This window comes from Somniosus microcephalus, chromosome 15, assembly GCF_052327205.1.
Source record: "Somniosus microcephalus isolate GS21.2 chromosome 15, FLI_Smic_1.0, whole genome shotgun sequence".
NCBI classification, from domain to species: domain Eukaryota; kingdom Metazoa; phylum Chordata; class Chondrichthyes; order Squaliformes; family Somniosidae; genus Somniosus; species Somniosus microcephalus.
In genome coordinates this window covers 81993544-82018859 of record NC_141001.1, presented here as the reverse complement: position 1 = coordinate 82018859, position 25316 = coordinate 81993544, and the positions used below count along the sequence as shown (strand labels likewise).

Below are 25316 nucleotides of genomic sequence, written 5' to 3'. Positions count from 1 at the left end.
AGTTGCATTTAGTTTGGTTGAAAATGTTTTCCAAGTGATAATTATTATTCTTCACAAGCTTTTAAACTTGTGAACCTAGAAATTGACTTGAAGCTTGCTGTCCAGCGTCAAGCAAATCCATCTAGTTAATGTTGTTATGTTAGGGCTGTGTACGTGAAAGAGTAATAAGACACCTAGTTTAGTAGTTAAAGTGATTTTAATGCAGGCCTGGCATGTTTACATGGATAGATTTTAGTCAATAATACATTGGTTGGCAAATGTAACAGCACTAGTATCACGTTTGGAAATTTTCTAATGTCAAGCTTGCATATCTTCCAACCCAAGGAAACTTTCGTATGGGTCAAAACTCAGCCAAATACAAAAATGTGAAATGTAGCCAAATTAGCCAAGAATTGAGGCCCTGGAGGCTATGGGTTGTCATAAATTCTTTCTTTCTCTGTTTGATACACAATATGCTAATACATTAAGCAATGAGACAAGCGTATCTATATTAAAAGTGTGGCTGGAAGATCACCACATGAAACATTGGGGTAGAAATGTACTTTAATCACCTGAACATTAAGCATTGCCTGGGCAAGAAGGCGCAGGAAGGACCATCTGGCGGGAAGGATGGCATGCCTCTTATACAACCCGCTGGATTTTCCTTCCATTCATTAATGGGGTGCGATCCTCCCGCAGGATTTTGGATATTTGACGCCCAAGTGGTAAGGATGAAAATCCATCATATGGAGTTAAAGGGATCACGATATATGCAGTTTGCAGTCTTTAAAGTAAGCCTTTCATCATTTTCTTGGATAGATGTACTGTGCAAACAACACATTTGATGTTGTGAAGGATCTTGTTGTCTAGTTTTGACTAAAGTTACAGTTTTAATGACAAGTTGTTGCATATAAAACCATCCTTCTGAGGCATTTCTATGTTAAAACTAAATTAAGCAAGACAAAAACCTTAAAACTCACATTGCTGAGGATAATCTCTAAGGGTGAATGTGGAGAAATTGTTTCCAGTTATAAGTGAGTACAGAACAAGAGGGCATAAATATAAAATAGCCACTCACAAATCAAATAAAGAATTCAGGAGGAATTTCTTTATACATAGAGCGGTGAGAATGTGGAACTCGCTACCACATGGAATGGTTGAAGCAGATATAAATGATGCATTTAAGGAGTGCCTTGATACATACATAAGAACATAAGAAATAGGGGCAGGAGTAGGCCATTTGGCCCTTCGTGCCTGCACCGCCATTCAGTAAGATCATGGCTGATCTTCTACCTCATCTACACTTTCCTGCACTGTCCCCATATCCCTTGATTTCCTTAATATTCAAAACTCTATCGATCTCTGTCCTGAATATACTCAACGACTGAGCCTCCACAGCCCTCTGGGGTAGAGAATTCCAAAGGTTCACCAGCCTCTGTGTGAAGAAATTTAGGAATTGGATTTGGGAGCTTCTGGCCTTGATTAGCGGCAGTAATGGGTGAAAAAATGTGAGAGAGAGAGCAACGTGAGGAGTTCATGGGTCTCCATTTTAACACGCACACTCACGTGACCTCGCGCAACATGTAATCAGCCCACGAAGCTTGCTGAGAAATGTCTTAAGAACCATTATATTAGGAGATGCAGTATTGGTTAGATAATGGTAATCTATCAGATTAGAGATATTGGGGGGAAAAAAGACTTGAATTTATCATTATTATTTCAATAAAACCTTGGCAGCTGATGCAACTTTTGATATTGAGGCACTACAAGCTTTATCAATACTAACTAATGACAACAAATTCTACTGTATTTACAAGATAAAGTTCATGGAGAAAATGAGTTCTGTATTTGTACAATAATTTGAAGTTACTTCAGCAATGATATTTTTGGAACACATCTTGTGAACTTGCAGCTTGAGCTTGTTGATCTTTATAAAATTCTTGATGGAAACTTTTCATTTTTTATTCAATAACAGGGACGATCACAATTCAATTGTATAAAAAGTGACACCTGTGACAATATTCTATCCAAAGTCAGTAAAATCATGGCTTGGATTTTCCTAGAACAGCGCAATTGGCCTTGAAAATAACACGGTGGCATAGTGGTTAGCACTGTTGCCTCACAGCGCCAGGGACCTGGGTTCAAATCCGGCCTCGGGTGACTGTCTGTGTGGAGTTTGCACATTCTCCCCGTGTTTGCGTGGGTTTCATCCGGGTGCTCCGGTTTCCTCCCACAGTCCAAAGATGTGCGGGTTAGGTTGATTGGCCATGATAAAAATTGGCCCTTAGTGTTAGGGGGGATTAAATACGTGGGGTTACGGGGATAGGGCTTGGGTGGGATGGTTGTCGGTGTAGGGACCGGGTGCTAGGGTTTAGATGATCAGCCATGATCTCGTTGAATGGTGGAGCAGGCTCGAAGGGCTGAATGGCCTACTCCTGCTCCTATCTTCTATGTTGGACTGTTGTGCTCTCCCATTCTATCAGTGGCGAACTTACGGCAACATTTGCTGGAGATCTCACTTGAATAAGCCGCAGTGAGCCCAGTGGTGTGTCAGAATCAGCACAGCCAATGTCCGATACCGATCCAAGGTACTGGGGTCGAACACAGAACGGAGCAACAGGATACGTTTCCATAAAAGTAAAAGCTAAACAATTCGTGCAGGTTTTCCACCTTAATATTTAAAAAAAACTCCTTTACCTCAGTCAACTACTATAGAGTTGATTAGTAAAAATAGAGTATCGATTTCACCCAATTTACTGGTGACAACAATGCACACTTGCATTGTTAATTAAAGTCAGTCATATTTCACAGCCAAGCTACAGTAATAGTCTGTAAAAATCATAACTTCTCTACAGACTGGGATTCGATAATGTTTTTCTCGGTCTTGGATACAGTAGATGATTTGCTCTGAATCGGGCTTTCCTTTCCGCTAGTAGGTGCAAAGGAGATATCCGAATTTCTGTCTAAGCACCAAATTTACAACCGAATTATGCTGTCATTCTGTCTGATGTGGCTCTGTTACAGTAGTCAGTTTGAAAAGAACGCGGTAATGCCAACCCCGCCATCTCATAAATCGAGACAAACTCTTGAAAATCATGAGATTTGGTAAGGAATTATGAGGTTGGTATTTTTTGGTTTATAAACCTAATGGCTTTATTTAATATCTAACAGGTCACAGCTCTTTACAAAAACTATTTTACTGCATCTGAAAATGCTTTACAAAAAACTTTTAAAAATCCTACCCGTTATCACCACCCTTCACGAGTTTGGGTAAATTTTCATTAAAAATGTTGCGTATCATGATTAATTCACGAGAGTTGGAATTACTGGTGAAACATTACCAAATGGAGTGTGGAGAGTGACACCGTGTCCAGTGTGCACTGGGGTATGGAGGTGTCACTGAATTGTTTTGGCTCAAGTCCATGGCCAAGGAGCCCTCGGCAATGGGTTCGCAATCCCATAGGGTGAGTACTAGTCAGAGAGAGAGATTATGTGTTAGATTTCAGGAGATGGTTCTGTTCCTGTTCCTGGCTGGGGTGGAGATCACCTTTTACAGAAGGTAAGTACTGTAGAAAATATAGGGACAGAGTGATCTCCTGGACGAGTTTCGATCGCCTAGATTGGTCGGAGAGGAATTTCCCAGATTTTTTCTCCCAAATTGGCCATTGGGTTTTTTTATCTGGTTTTTCGCCTCTCCCAGGCGATCACATGGGTTCGGGTGGGATGCAGAGTGATAGTAGATTTGAGGTTAGGATCAGATCAGCCATGATCTTATTGAATGGTGGAGTAGGCTCGAGGGGCCGATTGGCCTACTCCTGCTCCTATTTCTTATGTTCTTATGAGAGAGAAAGAGAGTGAGCGAAAGAGAGTGGACCTCCCTTCCCCATCTCCAGCCAAATCTGGGCTGTGAGAGGATAGTTCTACTTCACTGGGGTAGATTTTTGACTTTGTGCAATGGTGTAAAACGGGTGATAGCGAGTCGGGAGACTGTTTTACATCTCTCCCATTCACTGCAGTGTAAATAAAAATGGGGCGAGATGGGGTAGGTTGGATTCAAATCTGAAGCTGTTTCAGGAGCAGCAGCGTGGCATAGTTTAAAATCATCTCTTTGCTCCAGAGTGACTCCATACCCACCCCACACCCCCAAAACCAGCTCGCCATTCACGTTCTCATCGAGCTCTCCGTCAAGCTCCGGGGGGGGAAGATGCTCGGTAGGCCACCAGCTCCGGGCCCAGTGTCTCCCCCTCTCTGACTATGTATGTGTCTCTCTATCTTGCTCTCTCCCTGTTTCTCTCTCTCTCTCTCTCTCTCTCTCTCTCTCTCTCTCTCTCTCTCTCTCTCTCTCTCTGAGAGTCAGCAATGAATCACTCCACAAAGGCCCAAGTTTTAAAACAATGGCGGACCAAAGCTCAGAAAATACAAATACTTACCGAGGTCAGAATCACAAAGAAGCCAGTGACTCAAACACTGCAGTTCGACTCCAAGCGCACAGGGGAGCCGGGGCGGGGGGGGGGGGGCGGGGAGACCACTCATGAAGCACCAATGAGAGACAGCAGCTGTAGGGCAAACCCATGCGGGCACCCCCTGAAATCTTCCCGGGAGCCACTGCGGGGTCACAGACCCCCCTCTTGAGAATCTCTGACCCAAACACATGTGACCCCAGCAGCCAATCACAGGAGGTAGTGCTAAATTAGAAAAGAATCATGATTTTTCCCAGTGGAATTGCGAGTTGAGGTGAGTTTTTGTGATAAATCGTGTGCCTTGCGATTAAATCATGAGAGTTGGCATTACTGAGAACGTGACTGTCATTTTGGTGAAGTTTGACATCAACCGAGCAGCGATTCTCTTGTGTACTGACTCAAACTTGCCTGGCTGTAAATGTTATCACTTAATTGAGATTTAAGATTTCTATGAAGTTCCTAGAACAAGTCAGTAAAAGTGTTACCCTTGTAGGGGGTTTTCTCCGATACTGGTGCCCCGTTACACACAGTTCTTGGACTTCAGGATTTATAAGTACAAAATACACAAGGCACAGGGTTTTGGCTCAACCTTTGATTTGTTCGTTTATTGAACACACACACACATAATGACCTCCCCAGATATCAGACTAACAACCCCAAAATACAAACCCTACTCAAGGGGCATTTGCATCAACACAATATGACAGTTAAACCCGTCCGCGATTTGACTGTTACATATAAAGTTACCCAGACTCGATCACAAAAACCCTTATCGTGACCTGACTGAAACTTACAAACTTACTCAGACTCAATCACAAAAGCCCCCTCTATGATTTGACTGAAACATACAATCACCTCTCCCGATCGGTTGTCTCCTGGAGTTGATTGTAGGCCTGAATCCTTCTGCTCGCTGTTCTTGCGTTAGCTCCTGACGCTGTCTCTCTTCAAAGTGGCTTTTTTTTTTAATATACCCAAAACCAACTTGCAATATCTTGAAACACATTTCCTGTCCTCTCTCGTGCACATGATGGCCGTATCACAATGTACGAATGTCTCTAGCAGAGAACTCTTGGCTAATTGTCCCTCGTATTGTCCATGGATTACTTGGGCACCAACTGTCTGTATTGAGGTCCTTTCTGACAATACAACCTTCCCAAGGTGACTGCATATGCTAATTGTTCGTTTCTGTTAGCATTCGTATTCAAATGGTTCAGGGCCTGGCCCATTGTCTAGGACTGCACTGATACCAGCTTTTCAGGAGCCATGGTCCAAGGTGCACTTCTTTAACAATGTAGCTCCTTAGGGTAAATGAATATGCAAATGTTCTTGTATCTTCCCTAGACAGAAAACCTTCATACAGCAATTTGGCTGCAATGCCTGAATTAACCCTTTATTGCCCAGCTCTTTTTACGGGCTGTGCAGTTCTGGGTTTTTATATCTCATAATCCAATGTTTACCATTGGGGTGGGGGGGGGCGGTTGCGAGGAATGGCTCTTATACCCTCAAAGATTCCTTTAAGGTCAAGACAACATTAAACTTGACATTATAAACTGAAGCCCTTCCTCAGATATAGGCAACCTGCTGAGCGATAACTTTACTGATTCTGAGCCCACCACTGCCATTCTATGAGCCACTAGGGCCAGTCAGTAATGGCCTAACTGTTAGCGGTGAACAAATTTGCGTTAATTCAGCAAATTCACAACTGCCATAGATTTGAAAGAGGGGGGAGTTATATTAACTGTTTTGGCGAGGGTCTTGGGGAGCGGTGTATTATAGCATGGTGTAAGTAATAGCATAAGTCACTCGCGCCATAATTTCCTGGAATTTCTGCACCATAATAATGGCGTATGGTGTAGATACACTGTACTATGGCAAAGGAACATCCGGGCCAATATGTGCATTCTGACACAAGACATTGGGAATAGCTTTTATCCTTTTTTTCTTGTTGGTTCTCCACTTGCCACACACACACACAGACACAGACACACACACAGACACACACACACACACACACACACACACAGACACACACACACAGACACAGACACAGACACACACACAGACACACACACAGACACAGACACACACAGACACACACACACACACAGACACACACACACACACACACACACACACACAAATTTTTGCCAAAACTGCCTGAAAGTAGGCCAGGAGGAGGTCTGGGAAGTGCCTGTTCTGTATCCTACTAGGATTTCCCAGGTTGTTTTTCTTGATCTGTAAGGGTTTACATTAAATGATCATATTGTAGAACTGGCTGAGAAGCATTGTTAAGCTGAGATGTGTAATGAATTTGAACTTCCATCAGTAGATTGTCATCTCTCTAGGGTATTCTTGTATGCTGCTTCTACCCAGCTGCAGTTGGCCAAAGGGAAGCTTGGGGGTCTTAAAGGAGAAGAGGCTTTATAGCCTTTTTTGTTAATGTAAAGTTTTACAGCATGACTTTAGTATTGGTTTTGTCATTCTTTTTTTGCCATTATTAAGAACAAATGTAATGGCTAAAAATCTGCAGCCCTTCACTTATACTCCCACAGTAAGTCTGGCAGGAGTATGGTGGAAGGACTGCCAATTAGTCTGGGACCTAGATGCGCTGGGTTGTAAGCTTCTCCGCCAGTTCCATGGCGACTCCGATAATACCGAGCAAGGACACCATCATAGGAACAGCAGTAGGCCATTCAGCCCCCTCAAGCCTGCTCCACCATTCAGTTCGATCATGGCTGATCTGTACCCCAGTGTGACAATTATGCCACATTGCATGTTACTTTTTTCACTTTAAAAGGAAACCACAATCATCAGTGCTCCCCTGCTTAGCGCCTGAATTGGCCTGAGTTTGCAGGCTCTACACAGTTTGACAGAACATCATTTTACCCTGGTGACCATTAAAATTGCAGTTCTTCACTGAGCTGCATATTTATATATATATATATATAGATATATATATATATAAATATGCCTATTTTCACGATTGACAAGGGAACTGGGCAAAATGTTGTACAAATCTCAAAGCGTAGATGTCAAGCATATTACACTAAATTATCACCTGATAGCTGGAGATGTCTTGCTCATTTCTCTAATGCTACCCGGTTAAGAAATCAGAATTCAGCTGTCTGTAAGGAGATTCTTCAATCAGAGCTTAATTATGTTGCAATGTGTTCAGTGCAGGGTTGGAGCACAGCTTAAGTTTAGAGATATCGGGGGAGAAATTTGGTTGTTAGTGCCACCGATTAACGCCTAAAGAGGCCGAGAAGTGGGGCGCTAGCCAATTTCCAGGCGGGCGCAAGGTGCCTAGCACCTCGCCCCATATTGAGCATGCATTTAGCACCGGCACTAAATCTTAGTGCCCGCTCATGGGCGCAGGCTGAATATGACGTCATTTGAGTGTGCAACGCCTTTTGGGCGCCCCGGACCAGAAATTCAGTGGCGCCCCCCTTCGTAGCACCTGGCGCTAATAGTGACAGCTTACCTGGACCTTACCAACTCACTCTCGGGCTGGAGGAGCGTTATTTAAAGGGGACTGGTGTGGTTTAAAAGCGGCAGCCATTTTTGGAGCACAACTTCCTCAAGAGCTACAACGAGTTGCTGAGCTGCACACTGAGAGCCATTTGACCACTGAGCCAGCACAGGCAGATAATCTTCAGCCTTCTGACCATCACCTTGCTGTTGGTGAGCCTTGACAGCAGGGAACCTTCCTGTGGGCACTTATTTTGGGGGCTGCATTGGAGGGGAACGTCCTGCTGCTGAATCATCTGGAAAGGGCACTGAGACGCTGGGAGAGGGGGGTGGGCATGACCAGACGGAGGAGGGCCAACAGACATCACCACAGCAGACCTTATGCTGGCAGGGTTTTCCGACAGCAGTTTTCCTACATGAAAATGCCGGAGGAGCAGTGTGTCAGAAGGCTGCGATTTAGAAAGGAGGTGGTGACTGAGCTGTGCCAGCTGCTTCAGCCAGATCTGCAGCCTCAGATAAGGTGCAGGACATCTCTGTCGGTGGCTGAGAAGATGGCTGCTGGCCTGAACTTCTACGCGAGCGGCTCTTTTCAGGCTGCGCGTCAGAGGCTGATCAGAAGTAGCTTCTAGGCCCCTCTCACGGAATGCTTGCTGCCATTCCAAGAACAGGAATGGAACCGGTCTGATATCCCCAAGCCTATGAAGGGCAAGATGCATGTAAATAGAAGGCATGGCCATTGTAAATGAAGAAAGTGTTTCATTACACAAAATGTGGTTCCTTCAAACATGAGAAAGCTATGGCAACAGAAAGCAAAACTAATACACTGACACATAACTGCCTCACACACCCGGGAGACTGTCCAAAACATAAATCACATTCCGACCATCTTCCTTGGCCTTGATTCCACTGTGCCAACCAAAGCATCCAATGCCCCATCAGTGAGGCGTTCCACCCTCTGCCTCACCCTTTCCATGTCTTGCTCGGCTGGTGCGCCACAGGTAGGCTCCCACCGCTTTGAAGGCCTACAAGGCAGTGAGTGTGTCTGGTGATGCCAATTGACCTGCCCCTTTAAGAGCTGGCCAGTGCCAGTGTGTTTCAGGAAAGTGATTATTGACAGCACCCTCGCTGCGCCCTGCCACCGCGAAATTGGGTTGCGCCGCCAGGTTAGCGCCTTAAGAGTAGCATGCAGCGCCTGATTTAGCACCGCAATCACCTTTAGGGGCGCTGCAACCCAATATCGCGCTAGGTGGCGCTAAATTGCACCTGGCGCTAAACTTTGCGCATCGCCAGGACTAGCGCCACAAACGCGGCTATACCGAATTTCTAGGCCGTTATCGTTTTTAACAGCATAATTGAAAATATTGGAAAAAAAAATCAGCCTTTATGAAAAATGTGTGATTAAAAAAAAATCATACCTGGTTATTTTATTGCTATTTACCACAGTGTTTTGATTTTGATATACCAGTTACAGTCATTAGGATATAATCTGCAGTGCGGGTGGGTTATAAATGCCTTTCCATATTCTGATGACTTGTTCACTTTGAGAACGGGTGAATATCATGGATGAGTTGACCCTATTCAGATAGTGCATTTTTCTTAAAGGGTAATGGCCCAGAAATTCGGGTCGCGGGCTTTCGGTGGGTGCAAGCCCCCGATCTGCACTTACCTTGTGCGCCGGCCGTTGAGCTGTGGGCCCCCGTGGAATTCCGGTCCGGGGCCTGGTCCAGCTTCCAGCGCGCAGTGCTTGCGTATCCCAGGGGTGCAGTTAGTTCGATGCGTCCCCTGGGATCACGTGGGCCATGGGGAGCCAATCAGAGCAGGGAATGCTCCATTCATAAGTCTGACAGGAAGTGCTGTCAAGACTTATAAATACTACGGCCCCAAAACAGCACTAAATCTCCAAATAAATTTTTTAAAACATCACATTTTTTAAATAAACTATAAATTACATGAAATAACTATTTTAAACAATAATTTAAATTTTTGAAAAAAATAATTTTATTTTCTAACGGGGCTAAAAATAAACTTACCTTACTTTAAAGTATTTAAAAATAATAAACCTGTGGAAAAAATGTTTTAATTTTAATTAATTCACCACTTACCTTGTAAAAAGCAGGCCTTATGCCTGCTTTTTACATTTCTAACTTCTGCAGACCTACGTTCCTGGGAAAACCTGTAAAAAAAAAAATGAAGTTCGATGCGCACGCGCAGCCTCCCCTGCGCACGCGTTCGACCTCTTAACCCCTCCTTTCAGGGGAATGGAAGTGCCGGTTTCCCACGCATGCGCAGTGCATGCAGGAAACCAACACTTCCATTGGGCCTACGGGTGAGTACCCCGTGCGTACTCACCCATGGAGCTCATTCCATATCTCTTCAGCTTATGTGAATTGACTTTGGACTGTTTCAATCCACTTTCTAATAGGCACAAATTCAAGCACAACTGCCCATAAATTTAACACCGATTGGCAGATTCAGCTAGAAAAGGTACTGGTGAGGCCACACCTGGAATACTGCGTACAGTTTTGGTTTCCATATTTAAGAAAATATATACTTGCTCTCGAGGCAGTTCAGAGAAGGTTCACTCGGTTGATTCCGGAGATGAGGGGGTTGACTTATGAGGAAAGGTTGAGTAGGTTGGGCCTCTACTCATTGGAATTCAGAAGAATGAGAGGCGATCTTATCGAAACATAAAAGATTGTGAGGGGGCTTGATCGGGTGGATGCGGGGAGGATGTTTCCACTGATGGGTGCGACTAGAACTAGGGGGCATAATCTTAGAATAAGGGGCTGCCCTTTCAAAACTGAGATGAGGAGAAACTTCTTCACTCAGAGGGTAGTAAATCTATGGAATTTGCTACCTCAGAGAGCTGTGGAAGCTGCGACATTAAATAAATTTAAAACGGAGATAGACAGTTTCCTAGCTGATAAGGGAATTAGGGGTTACGGGGAGCGGGCAGGGAAGTGGACGTGAGTCTAGGTTCGGATCAGCCATGATCCTATTGAATGGCGGAGCAGGCCCGATGGGCCGTATGGCCTACTCCTGCTCCTACTTATGTTCTTATGAAAAGTCATAAAGATGTCTAGTTTGGGAAATGGCAATGTCAATATGGTAGAGTAAGGGTGGACTCACTTTTTATATAGCGGTGGGGGGCAGGCGATGGGGGTGTGGCAGTGGTGACAAACATTGTACCAGCATTTGTGAACTATGGGAGAGAAGCCAGTGTTCCTGGTGTTGGTCTTTGCTGAGTGATCCTCTATTGAGGGACTCCTGTGTGGTAAGCACAGAATAAAGTGAGGCTGTGATCGTTCCACAGCTGAAGAACCTCCCGGCGTTCAGCATACAGACTTGTGGAGAGTAGCCACTTGATCAGGTTAGTGGGTGGTTGCCACTGCCAATGAACTGTACCCTAGCCGATTCACCACTTTCAGCAACGATGAGTAAAGAGAAAATCAGAGAAGCAATGAAAACTAACAAAATGCCTATACTCGTGTGATCTTCAGAAAAAAAATACCGGGCCATAATTTGCTGTCAAAATAACAATGAGGTTAATGGCCCTCGCCATTATTTATGCGCAAATGCTACAGCAACTTCAGGCAAGGTTAAATCGGAAATCCAAAAGTTGCTGTCCAAGTTGCATCACTCCGCCATTAGCTTTTCAAAAATGGCACCTAGCTGTCTGGCTCACTATTGCAATGCACTGAATGGCATGAAGTTGCTGTATTTGTGTGGTAGACACAAACTAAACTCACCACAGAAAGTTAGGTCTTGTTATTTCAGCTTAAGTGTCCTTTTACATAAGAACATAAGTACATAAGAAATAGGAGCAGGAATAGGCCACTTGGCCCCTCGAGCCTGCCCAGCCATTCAATGGCTGATCTTGGGCTCAAAGCCACTTTCCCGCCCGCTCCCCATAACCCTTCACTCCGTTATCTTGCAAAAATTTGTCTATCTCCACCTTAAATGTATTTAATGACCCAGCCGCCACAGCTCTCTGGGGCAGAGCATGCCACAGATTTACGACCCCCTGAGAGAAGAAATTCCTCCTCATCTCAGTTCTAAAAGGGCAACCCTTTATTCTAAAACTGTGCCCCCGCATTCTAGATTTCCCCATGAGGGGGAACATCCTCTTTGCATCTACCTTGTCGAGCCCTCTCAGTATCTTATATGTTTCAATAAGATCACCTCCCATTCATCTAAATTCCAATGAGTATAGGCCCAGCCTGCTCAACCTTTCTTCATAAGTTAACCCCCTCATCTCAGGAATTAACCTAGTGATTCATCTCTGAACTGCCTCCAATGCAAGTATATCCTTCCTTAAATAAGGGGACCAAAACTGTACGCAGTACTCAAGGTGTGGTCTCACCAATACCCTGTACAGTTGTAGCAGAACTTCCCTGCTTTTATACACCAACCCCCTTGAAATAAAGGCCAACATTCCATTTGCCTTTTTGATTACTTGCTGCAGCTGCATGCTAACTTTTTGTGTTTCATGCACAAGGACCCCCAGGTCCCTCTGAACTGTGGCATTTTGTAATCTCTTTCCATTTAAATAATAATTTGCTTTTTTATTTTTCCTACCCAAGTGTATAACCTCGCACTTTCTCACATTATACTCCATCTGCCAAATGTTTGCCCACTCACTTAGCCTGTCTATATCCCTTTGCAGGTTCTTTGAGTCCTCTGCACAACTTGCTTTCCCACCCATCTTTGTATCATCTGCAAACTTGGCTACATTATACTTGGTCCCTTCATCCAAGTCATTAATGTAGTTTGTAAATAGTTGAGTCCCTAGCAGCGATATCTGTAGCACCCCACTATTTACTGTTTGCCAACCGGAAAATGACACATTTATCCCGACTCTCTGCTTTCTGTTAGTTAGCCAATTCTCTATCCATGCTAATATATTACCCTCATTTCCGTGAGCTCTTATCTTATGCAGTAACCTTTTATGTGGCACCTTATCGAATGACTTCTGGAAATCCAAATACATCACATCCACTGGTTCATTTTTGTCCACCCTGCTCGTTACCTCCTCAAAGAACTCCAGCAAGTTTGTTAAACATGATTTCCCTTTCATAAAACCATGCTGACTCTGCTTGACTGCATTTTGATTTTCCAAATGCCCTGCTATTGCTTCCTTAATGAAGGACTCCAGCATTTTCCCAACGACAGACTAGTTAGGCTAACTGGTCTATAGTTTCCTGCTTTCTGTCTCCTTTCTTAAATAGGGGTGTTACATTTGCGGTTTTCCAATCCGCTGGGACCTCTCCAGAATCCAGGGAATTTTGGTATATTGCAACCAATGCATCCACTATTTCTGCAGCCACTTCTTTTAAGACCCTGGGATGCAGGCCATCTGGTCCAGGGGACTTGTCATCCTTTAGTCCCATTATTTTACCAAAGACTATTTTCTTAGTGATATTGATTGTCTTTAGATCCCCCCTACCTGTGGCCCCTTGATTATGCATTATTGGGATGTTGTTAGTGTCTTCTACCGTGAAGACAGATAAAAAATATTTGTTCAGAGTCTCTGCCATTTCCCAGTTCCCCACTATTAATTCCCCAGTCTCATCCTCTAAGGGAGCAACATTTACTTTAGCTACCCTCTTCCTTTTTATATACCTGTAGAAGCTCTTACTATCTGTTTTAATGTTTCTTGCCAGTTTAATCTCAAAATTCATCTTTTCTCTGTTATTTTTTTAGTCATCCTTTGCTGGTTTAAAAAAATTTCCCAATCCACTGGTCTCCCACCAATCTTGGCAACATTGTATGCCTTTGTTTTCAATTTGATACCATCCTTTACTTCCTTAGTTAGCCACAGATGGTGCTCCCTTCTCTTAAAATCTTTCTTTCTCACTGGAATATATTTTTTGTTGAGAGTTATGAAATATCTCCTTAAATGTCTGCCACTGCATTTCAACTGTCATACCCTTTAATTTATTTTTCCAGTTCACTTTAGCCAGTTCTTCCCTCATGCCATTATAATTGCCTTTGTTTAAGATCAGGGCACTCGTTTGAGATACAACTTTCTCATCCTCCGGCTTATTTGAAATTCAACCATGCTATGATCACTCTTTCCTAGAGGATCCTTTACTATGAGATCATTTATTAATTATGTCTCATTACATAGTACCAGATCCAAGATAGCCTGCTCCCTGGTTGGTTCCATTACATACTGTTCTAGGAAACCATCCCGGATGCACTCTATGAATTCCTCCTCAAGGCTACCATGGCCAATTTGATTTGTCCAAACAATATGGAGATTAAAATCACCCATGATTATTACCGTACCTTTTTTACAGACCTCCATTATTTGTTGATTTATACTCTGTCCAACAGTATTGCTACTGTCCGGGAGCTTGTAGACTATGCCCACCAGAGACTTTGTCCCTTTATTATTTTTTATCTCCACCCAAACCGATTCTACATCTTGATCTTCTGAGCCAATATCACTTCTCACCAATGCACTGATCCCATCCTTTAACAACAAAGCCACCCCACCTCCCTTTCCTTTCTGTCTATCCTTCCTAATTGTCAAATACCCTGGAATATTCAGTTCCCATCCCTGATCACCTTGCAACCATGTCTCTGTAATGGTGATCAGATTTGTATCTACTTGTACCGTCAACTCATCTATCTTGTTACGAATGCTGCGTGCATTCAGATATAGAGCTTTTAACTTTGTCTTATTACCATTCCTCCTTGTTTTGGCCCCAATTTCTGTTTCACTCTTATTTTTAAACATTATGGCCTAGAAATTCAGTATAGCCACTTTTAGGGCGGAAAAGTCGGGCGGCCGCTAAAGTTTGCGCCCGGCGCAAAGTCGAGGCCACTTCGCCGATATTCAGTAGCTTCACCCTAAGAGTTTGCTCGAGCGCTAAAACTGGCGTTCCACAACTATCTTTAGGAGCAAAGCCGGTGGTGCTGAGCTAAGCTGCCGAGGCCGGACGCAGCGCAGGTGCGGTCATTTCTTGATTGACAGCAGACACCCTGGTGCCGGCCAGCTCTTAAAGGGGGAAGGGTCGAGTTCATCTGCTGCCACGCCCTGGACACTGCAGCCCTCCAGCTAGGCCTAAACACTGCTGCTGAACAGAAATAGCGCCGGGAAAGATGCAGAAGGCCCGTGAATGAGCGCAGCGCTTCTCTGGCTATGATTTGAAGCTGCTGGTTGGGGCTTTGGAGAGGAGACGCAAACACCTGTTCCCGGACAGTGGGAAGAAGCCTGCGACCAGCGTCTACAGGAAAGCCTGGAGGGAGGTCGCCATCAGGGTGACAGCCAACAGCGAGGTCCCCAGGAACTCTGTCCAATGCAGAAAAAAGTTCAATGACCTCACCAGGATTGTCAGGGTAAGTACCCTTTCCAGTGTCCTCCTCATCCTTGCAGGTGCACCTCACATTATGGGCAAAGGGACCTGAAAGCCCTAATGGCCAGCCCTCATCCAGCAGCTATGGGACTGGTATGAACATCAATTGCACATTCTGCACTTTCCACACTGGCCAAGCTATTCGACCATGGGAGGCAGTGCACACCAGATGAGGGCTACACACTGTACTTAGAGGCCGTCCTTTCTCTTGCAGGCCAAGCTGGCCCACAATCAGAAGAGCCGGACTGAGACCGGGGGAGGCGGTCCCCAGATCCAGCAGCTCACTGACCTGGAAGAGCGCGTGGGTCGCCTCATGGGAGCCCGGGTGATTGGGCCCGTTGCCAGTGGAGATGCCGACCCTGTTCTGGGCACCAATGGTAAGGACATCACCTTTTGGACCTCTCTCGTTCCACTTGCGCATCAGATCTACATCCTTTGCCACTGTCCGACCAATGCGCTGAATGCCACCACTCATGCCTCCCTCGCTGACGCCCTCTCCTCAATCTAAAGCTACTCTTGTCCCTTCCTGCTTTCAGATGGTGAGGAGGAGGTCCCTGAAGCTGCCAGTGACAGCCCCTCGGAAGAGGAGGAGGAGGAGGAAGAGGAAGAGGAAGGCGGCCCAACAGGGGAACCCTCACCCGCGCCAGGGGATGCCAATGTAGGGGACACGTCTTCCCTGGAGGAGAGCGTGGGGGAAGTGTCGGAGGGGAGTGTCGCTCCTGGGACCAGTGGCGTGCAGCAACACAGGGGGTGTGCGGTTGCTCAGCGGCCTTCTTCCCAGAGGGGTGTAGTTGCTGGGCCCAGTGGCATCCAGCAACGCGGGAAGGGTCGGCCAGCTCGACGGCCTTCTCCCCAGAGGGAGAGTCCGGCCTCCAGTCCGGCGACGGTCAACTCCGAGGAGCTGCGCCTCCTCGATCAAATGTCCGTGGACTCGGAGCGCCGGCACACCGAGCTCATGGGGGTTGTGGCACGGATGCCTGAGGCCATCGAGTCCCTGGCTCATAGTGTGGCCGAGTTCGGGGCCTCACAGGCCAGGAGTTTGGAGCTTTTCGGGGCAGCACAGGACACGAGTCGTGCCGAATTCGTGACAGCACAGGCAGCGAGTTGGGTGGAATTTGGGGCAGCTCACGCAGCGAGTGGGCAGGTGATCAGTGGTGCTGTGCAGTCACTGGCTGGTCTGATGCGGTCACAGACCAGGGCAGCACGGGCACTCACTGCTGCCACACTCGCTGCATCAGCCAGGCATCGCCAGGACACCCGCCGCGCTGTAGCAGCACAGCGGTCTGTCGTTCGGCACATTGCAGCGCATGCTGCAGTGCGGGCCCGGGCGAGTGCCAGTGTGTCACTTGACCAGCGGCCGCCTGCCATACGCCAGCTTGCCCCCATTCCTCCAGCCGCCACTGTCACTCCCCCAGTGGAGCTGCCACGAGATGCTGGTCCGACTGATGCTGGCCAGCCACAGCTGCAGCATTCACCAGCCGGCCCCTCGAGGGCCAGACCTCGTCTAGGCCGACCCCCAAGGGCATCTGCCGTGACGACATGTACCCCTCAGGAGCCTTCCCCCAGCCTTGCAGCAGCCACTGGGCACGGTTTGAAGAGGAGCAGCAGGGCGGCCAGGGGCCGCCAAAGGCTGGACAAGGAATCGCCCTCGCGGGCCACAAAGTAGAGGGTTTGGACAAATGTTTGTTTATATTGGGATGGTTGTTTTGTTTCTGGGGATGGTTGTTTTGTTAAGGCCGAGGATGAAGGCCATTTTTGTTTAAATGTTTTGTTATTCCTCCCCAGGTTGTGGGAGTGAGTCATGTGTGTGACTGTTTTTTGGGGGGTGTTGTCTGTTTTTGGGTTTCATGTGGGAAGGGCCCTGAGTTTGTTCAATAAAGCATTTTATTTATTCATATTGTCCATGTTTGATCTTTGAAGTGTTTGTTGCCTTAAGCGGCTGAGGGCTTGCGGAGCGGCTGCATTCATGTTCTTTCATTGGCACAAGCCATTCCCTGACAGGGGGCCTAGAAGTGACGTTCAATAAGCCGCCGACGGGCGGCCCTTGGACCTTGTGCCTCCCTCCTGGCCTGGTACTCCTCCTCCTCCTCCTCCTCCTCCTCATGCTCCTCCTGCTCCTCCTCCTGAGGTGGTGCTCCAGCGTGAGGTGGCAGTGCCTGAGTCCTGCGGATAGCCAGGTTGTGCAGCATGCAGCAAACGACCACGAACTGGGAGACTCACTCCAGTGAATACTGCAGAGATCCGCCAGAACGATCCAGGCAGCGGAACCGTTGCTTGAGGACGCCAATTGTTTGTTCTATGATGTTCCTAGTCGCTTGATGGCTCTCGTTGTATGCCTCTTCAACAGGGGTCCTGGGCGCACGGAGCGGGGTCATGAGCCAGGTACACAAAGGATAGCCTTTGTCCCCGATAAGCCATCCTCTTGGGTGAGGCTGTGCCTGGAAGATGTCAGCCACAGTAGTCTGTCGCAGGATAAAGGCATCGTGGCTGCTGCCTGGAAAGTGGGCATTGACAGCTAGGATGCGCTGCCTGTGGTCACACACCAGCTGTACATTGAGGGAATGGTAGCCCTTCCGGTTGCGGTAATCCTCGCAATGGTCCAGAGGTGCCCGCAAAGCCACATGCGTGCAGTCAATGGCGCCCTGCACCATGGGGAAGTCCGCGATTCTTGCAAATCCCACTGCACGCTGCTGCTGCCTCTCCAGGGTCATGGGGAAGGAGATGAATTGGCGTCTCCTTCTGAAAAGGGCATTGGTGACCTGGTGGATGCAGCAATGGACGGCGAACTGGGATATGTTAGCAATGTCCCCAGCAGCTGATTGGAAGGAGCCGGTGGCATAGAAGTTCAGAGCCACCGTCACCTTCACTTCCACTGACAGAGACATCCTGCAACTCAGCTGTGGACGCAGATCTCTGTGAAGCAGATGGCAGATCTCTGCAACCACCTCCCTTCTGAATCGCAGCCTCCTAACACATTGCGCGCCAGTCATTTTGAGATACGAGACCTGCTGGCGGTATTGCCTGAGTGGGTAAGGCCCACGTTGCCGACGCCTGTTGCCCCCTCTGCGTCTAGCCAGGGCTGCCCCTCTAACACAGCGTCTGCGAGCCCTTCTGACATAATCCTGAAACTCAGCATTGGCACCCCATGCAGCCCCCATAATATGCTAGCAAACAATGAGATATCAGTGAAGGCGAATTGCAAAGCTCTGGCCTGAAGCCAAAAATACCTGTCCTAGTGTTGGCCCAAAGCAGTAAGCTCCCTTCCTTGGTTTTTTCAAAAAATCCATTGCACAAGAGTGATTGCTGCAAAATGCCTGCCCTTTATAGTGCAGGGTAAGTGCCCTTTAATTTGCGCTCCCCGCGGCCCGCTTCGGCTGTGCACCGTTCCACTCCACAGTCGTTAGGGCCGCCCGGCGCACAATGGGCCGGCGCGACTGAAGTTCCGGTTTGGGGCGCACAAAGGGCGTTGCACGAGGAAATGACGTCATAATCTGCACGCGCAGCAGGTTGCGCGCAAAGACTTTGTGCCGGCGCTAAATGTCTACTGAAGTTGGGGCGAGGCGCAGATCGCGCTGCGCCCGGGCGCTAAGCGCCTAGCGCTCGAGATCTACTCCTCCTAAGGCGCTAACGGCTGGCGCACGCAACTGAATTTCTAGGCCTAAGTCCCTTCCTGTCACACTCTGGTTATTATTTCCCCCATCTCTATCCTGCTCTATTGCTTTGTCATTTCTCATTGACTTTTTAAATTCCCACTCACCTGGATCCCCCCCCCCCCCACTATTTAGTTTAAAGTCCTCTCTTTTAACAATGTGATAAGTGTTAATTACTGCAAGACAACCTCTCTGGCACTGAAAATGAACTATTACAAGTGTGGAGTCTCAGTCCTTCCAGTTTTAATTGTTGTTGGAGATTTAAAAAAAACAAATTTTAAATGTTAAAAAATTACTTTTCCATTCTGTCTCTTTTCGCTCCCTCTCTCTCTTAATCCAGTCTTTCTATCCCTCTCTTTATTTATCTTTCTGTACCTGATTTGACATTGAATTCACCCATTCTAATTTACACTTCCTTCTCAGTCCTTGTGCTGTTAATTTCATAATCCTTAAATCTGATTAGTTATAGAGATACAGTTGCTTGTCCTGTTCACTCAGGTCCTGGATGCCTTGTTTCCCTCGCTGAGCCATTATCAGCCTACACTTTCAGCACCTTGCCACACAAAAAATTAAAAAACCTAAATGTGCAAAATGGTATGTTAAACTAATGGCAGATGCCATTAGATTAACTCTTACAGAAAAGTATGGCCCAACCATTCATTCATAGCTTGATGTTAGAAAGATTAGAACTATTAGTGAGGTCTGTTCTTAATAAGTGGATTGTCTCCAGTCCCAGCTTACCATAAGAAATGAATGTGGAGTATCAGCTGTCTGTCTTCTCTCTCCACACAGAGTGATAGGTATCATCAATGAGCATATTGAAAGAAGCCATGGGTTTGGCCATGGGTGCACTGAAATATGTATGAATATCCCATTATTAATATGTAATAATTGTTCAGATGTAAATTACCTGCAGAGTGACATGTGCTGTAACATAAGAAGTGTGATTTAGCTGCTGGATCGTGTTCTTGGCATAGCATACTGCTTTGATCCTTAAAACCATATCTAACATGTCATTCAAACTGGGGAAGAAAACTCACTGCATGCAAACGTTAACTCTGTGATTCTCTACTACAAACAGCTCCAAATCGGTTGCTAATATTCCAAGAACACAAATCATCTGTCTCTCCTCTTTCCCTAAAAAGAATAATGTGACTGACCTGCACATTATTCTCCTCCTCTTCCCAAGTGCCCCAGCAGTTTAGAGATTAAAGACGTCCGTTCTGAAATTCTATGCACCCTCTGCAGCTGTAGCTGTTAAACGTAAACTTTTATGAAGGTTTCATATTGGGCACCTGAATGTTTTTCTCCACTGTAAAATACAATTGACCTGTCAAGCTGAAGAACGTAACTTTTAAATATTTGTCACTAAGAAAGCCCACTGGCACAATACTTTGATGCACTAATAAAATTCAGTATACAGGTTCTCGCTTCACAATTTCCTTTACATTCCACAAAGAGAATCTTGCTGCAGAATGAGCAAAGTAGAAACAGACTTGCAACATCTAAAGAGGTTAGAGGTCAATTTTACTATTGTAATTGTGTAGGGTCTATTGAATAAAGGTCCCACAAATTCTGCTCCACCCGAGTCAGCCAACAGCTCTGTATTAAGGATTTGCTCATCAAAAAGTTTAGAATGTAAAAACATATTTCAGAATAAATTTTAAAAGCTAATTGCAAAAGCAACCAAATCTAAATTGGAGGAAACGTAAACACAAAAAGGAGCTAAAGAATTGGATGATGCCTTTTTGAAATAAACTTGTGGTAGGTGGTGCTGATACTTGAATGGATTTGTCTTGTGGTGGATTTCTTTGGTTCTGAAGCAAGCTAGTTGTTGACGCTCATTGCAACAGTAAGTTGTGGTGGCGGGTGTCGGGTGGCGGGTGTCGGGGAGGGAGGAGTTGGAAAGAGAAGAAAAACTTTGTAGTGAGCACTCTTTCGTTGGCTCTGCACAGAAAACAAATCCAGTATTAGGAAAAACCCAGTGAACTTATAGAATTCGTATCATTTATGTTGTTCAAAGTGGCCTTCAAGCCTCCTTTCTGGAAATGGCAAAGGAGACCTAGGACTTTGCCATAACTTAGAATTAACTGCTTGAAATGGTACCAGTCCCACCACTGGCTCCTCTGCCCATGCATACAAATTATTTTTGTGGGTTTTATTTTGTATTTGTGTGCCACTCACACAGGATTTCCTCTATACTTTTCTAATTGAATTCTCAATGATGTACTTTCACATGTACATTTATGAAGCCATTGTGCAATTTGATTGCATGGTGCTTGTGGGAGGGGTGCGTTGATACATCCAGGTCTTTATGAGAATGACTGTGTTTCCACTGGGAGCAATGTGGGTGAAGGGTTTGAGGCAACTTGTTTGGCCTATTTGCTATGGATTAGTTGGGTTGTGGGGGTGCGGGGTGGGGCAGTGTGGAAGGCTGCATAATACTGGTGCTCTATACTTTGTCAGTTAAGTCCCAGGATTTAAAGGGAAGGGAAAGTAATAATCTCTCCCAGAAATGTAAGTGCTTTCTTGAAATATACAAGACCTTATACAAGTTCCGTAGGAAAATCCTTATAATTTGGGTGTGCGTTGGAGGCGAGTTATATTAAAATTTACACCCTCTTCCTAACTACACTTGCCAATCATAGTGTGCTGGGGTACAACCACAACATAATGGGATGGAATTGGTCTTCGCCAGTAGCATGATACACACTCCGAGCAAATTGGCAGCCCGTTTTACAACTTGGCATTTATGCAACCAAAGCTTAAAGTTAAGTACAGCCCACAGCGATGGACTTTAACACTGATGTACATCCCAAGAATTTGGTTCACATTACATTTTAGAATCTCCATGGCTGGAATTGTGCTGGCTGAGGTTTATTGCCAGTGGAAAATAGTTATCCTGCTGCAGCTATTGTGCATTTCTAGTAGTAAGCCTGTTATTTTGATGATCTTCCTAGCTTATTCAACCTGAAATGTTCAGCAACCTCAGCAAAATTTGAAGATGGGGACATCGTCCCAGCCAGAGAAGGTCACAAAAATGTGAAATATTTTTACTGCAAAGGTGATTGGCGTTGAAACACAAGATTGGGGTTCTGCATTGCTGAGAATGAATGCTTATTTCCTCAGCATAAACATTTGAGGAATCAAATACAATGCTTTCCCTTCATACAACATTCATTAAGTTGTGGTTCGGTCATGGCTAGCGGATTTTAAAACCCTATAAATTATTAAATTGAAGGAGGTAAAGAATTCCACACTTCTCAGGTCCTGGGAGAAATGGGTTGGAATAGGAAATTATGTGATGGGTCTTGATTTCAAAACCGTGAGAAGGCAGATAACAAAAAATTAATTACAAGATGGCATAAAGAAAGCACCTTTTACATCCTTTGGATATCCTAAAGCACTTCACAGATAATGAAATACTTTTGGAATAGGACATGGCTGCTGCCAATGAACTGGAAGTAGTTGCGCGTGTGCAGTTCCAGTGGGTTTTTTGTTTGTTTTCGCCAGACTTCCCACAGATTAGTCAGAGAGAGAGGTGAGAGGGTGGAAATTTCAGGTATTGTGAGGTCTGTGATGTGACTTGAAGGTGTAATTAGGATGTTGTTGACTTGTGAGAGTTTGATTGTACTTATCGCTATCAGCTCCTCTGTCTGTTGTGGTTTGAACACACGGCTGGTGAACAGAATGCACGTGCAGGATGTTAGGATTTAATCAGCTGGGAAAAGGATCATTGAGAAAAAAGAAAAGAAAAAAGACTTGCATTTATATAGCGCCTTTCATGACCACCAGAGCGAGTAGAGACAGTGCGGATAGAGAGAGCAGCGCTAGACAAAGAGATTGGGGAGGAAAACGAGAGGGAGGGTGGAGAAGGAACGTGAAAAGAGAGAGAGGGTTGCAGTGGTGTGATTAATTCATCAGAATGAACTGATAAAACTTCCAGTACAATTTAACGAGGAAATGTTTCCTGAAGGTAATATTCGGATGTTGTCAGATTGAGAGAGTTTTATTGTACTCTCGCCGAGTGTGTTTATCACTCGCAGCTCCTCCGTCTGCTGTGGTGAACATTATTTTTTTCAAATTTGGGACCTGACATTTATGCGCAGAATGCTTCCGGTTCGTTGGCTGCAGTCACTCCGTTTGGAATATGGTCACTGCTGTAACGTAGACAAATGCCACAGCCATATTTGCACGCAGCAAGGTCACAAACAGCAATGAGATCAATCTGATTTTCTTGTGCTGATTGAGGGATAAATGATGACCCGAACACCGGGAGAACGCTCCTGCTATTCTCTAAATATTGCAATGGGATTTTAAGAGGACAGACAGGAACTCGATTTAGCGTCACATCTGAAAGACAGAACCCCCGATAGTGCAGCACTCCCTCGGCACTGTGGTGAAGTGCCAGCCTGGGATGTATGCTCATGTTTCGAATGGGACCTTTTGGCAGAGACGAGAGCACTTGCACTGAACCAAGGTGGACACACTTGGTATATCTTAAACTCCTTCATCATCATACATTACTATAGCAAACTTGTTGGAGGACATCAAATGTTTGTTTCAGGACATCAAGGGCTGGATTTTCATTGAGGAGACGGGTAGTGTGCTGCCTTCCTTTAGGAATTTATGTTAGTTTTCCAGTTAATTCAGGGGTTTGAGTAATTTGGGTCGATTTCCATTGTGTGCCGCCACCTAGTGGATATTTGGTACCTAGCAAGTGCAGTAAAGCGCAGTAAAGTGCAGTAAAGCACAGTAAAGTGCAGTAAAGTAAACTACTGTATATCACAGACCTGCAGCCACACATGGTCTGGGAAGTTATATTCTTGTCACGCTCCAGCCTTGGACACTATTTATCTGTAAGTACTTGAGAATGTCATAGATGATTAGTGTACACTATATTTTGCAGAAAATGTTTAGTTTGTGACTTTTCTCTGTAAGCAAACTTACACAGCTAGCCATGAAGTGCTCGCTCTCTGTCTAGCTGGCTAACTTGTAGCTGTATTTTGATGCACTATGTACAGGGCTAATTTAAAGAGAATGCCATTCAGTTTGCTAAATGTATATTCACAGTAAGCTGTGTTTCCACGTGTTTTGGTAAGTTACATGCCAAATGTACTGTGTTGCTCAGGCGTACCTAAATTTGTGTATGCATATCAGTTATGTGCTTGTATACTAATGTGCTTCCATTTCTGTATTGTATTTCAGTTTCACAATAAGAATCTTTCAGTAAAGTTTACAAGAAAAGTCAAGCCTTGTGATTTTTATGGGAAGATATCAAGTTGTTAGCTACCTGTCTAGCTCTGCATAGGAACGCGCTGCAAGGGCAGAATAGGTAGGAGGCGAGACTACAACTTTTGGGGTTGTAATCCTGCCTCCATCGAGTTCTAGCCAACCCATACAATTTTGACTTGATTGACTTTGTCTCAGCAGGCCAATTAAGGGCCACCCGGCAACAGGTGATGTCACAGATTGAAATTTCATCTGTCAAGACCTTTTGACAGATGAAATATCAGTGTTTGACAGCTGTTTGAAGCTGTCAAACACTGACAATCTGCACTGCAGGTTAATTCCTTCCTCTCAGGATGATTTAGAGATCTCCCCGGAACAGAAAGCTGAATGCTGGAACTTTAGACAGTTCGCGGCCATTCTGCTTTCTGTGCCAGTGAGACGAGGGACTCCCGAGACCTGAAGGAAGGAAGGCTGTAAAGGTAAGTAAAGGTTAGTAGAACTTCTTTAAACACTTTACACAGACCAAACACACTTACCTCTGCACATGCACCCTTCACTCACCTGAACACCGGACATCTCGACCCCTCCAAGCCCTTCATCCCGACGGCCCGCCTCGCTAACTTGGCATAGTTTGGAGCCGTCGGGAATCCCACATTTCAACAATGAAAATAGGGATTAGACTAAAAACTGCATGTTAACTACCTGTTAACAGGCAGTTAATTGGCACTAATCCCCTTCCCGCCTCGAGGAGGCGGGTCCCAGTGCGGGTCAGGTACCTGCCTCCTTTGAAACTGGCATGGAGGTGGGTTGGGGGCGGGATGGGTTTGTGCCCCCCCCGATTTGGGGATTTTAACCCCCCACACGCCTCCAATCCCGCCTCAACGCCCCAATGAAAATCCTGCAAAAAAAAATTTGTTTCAGCAGTTTTTTTTAAACTGATTACTGTATTTATAATGCTGTGGCTGGGGCTTGCTCAATGTTCAGCACAGCATTGCAAGTCGTTCAGCAAGTGCAGTATTCTACCTGGCTGGATGTCTTGCAGAAGCAAAAGAAATCATCCTACCTTGAGGAATCTTCGCTGTACTGGCCGTGCTAGATGTGCTCCTATCTAGCTATCCAGCAAGTTAAACACTCATTCAAAATAATTCTTCTGAAGCCTTTTG

The 25316-nt window shown here is 45.6% G+C and overlaps 1 protein-coding gene and 1 long non-coding RNA gene across 3 annotated transcripts in view; one reads left to right on the top strand and one right to left on the bottom strand.

Moving 5' to 3' along the window:
- Positions 1-4492, bottom strand: part of LOC147107059 (uncharacterized) — a 54538-nt gene extending 50046 nt beyond the window's left edge. The window contains exon 1 of the long non-coding RNA XR_015081013.1: positions 4410-4492. This is a non-coding gene — a long non-coding RNA (uncharacterized LOC147107059). The remainder of the gene's footprint in view (positions 1-4409) is intronic.
- Positions 1-25316, top strand: part of LOC147107057 (leucine-rich repeat-containing protein 4C-like) — a 1510012-nt gene that overhangs the window by 485080 nt on the left and 999616 nt on the right. The window lies entirely within an intron of this gene.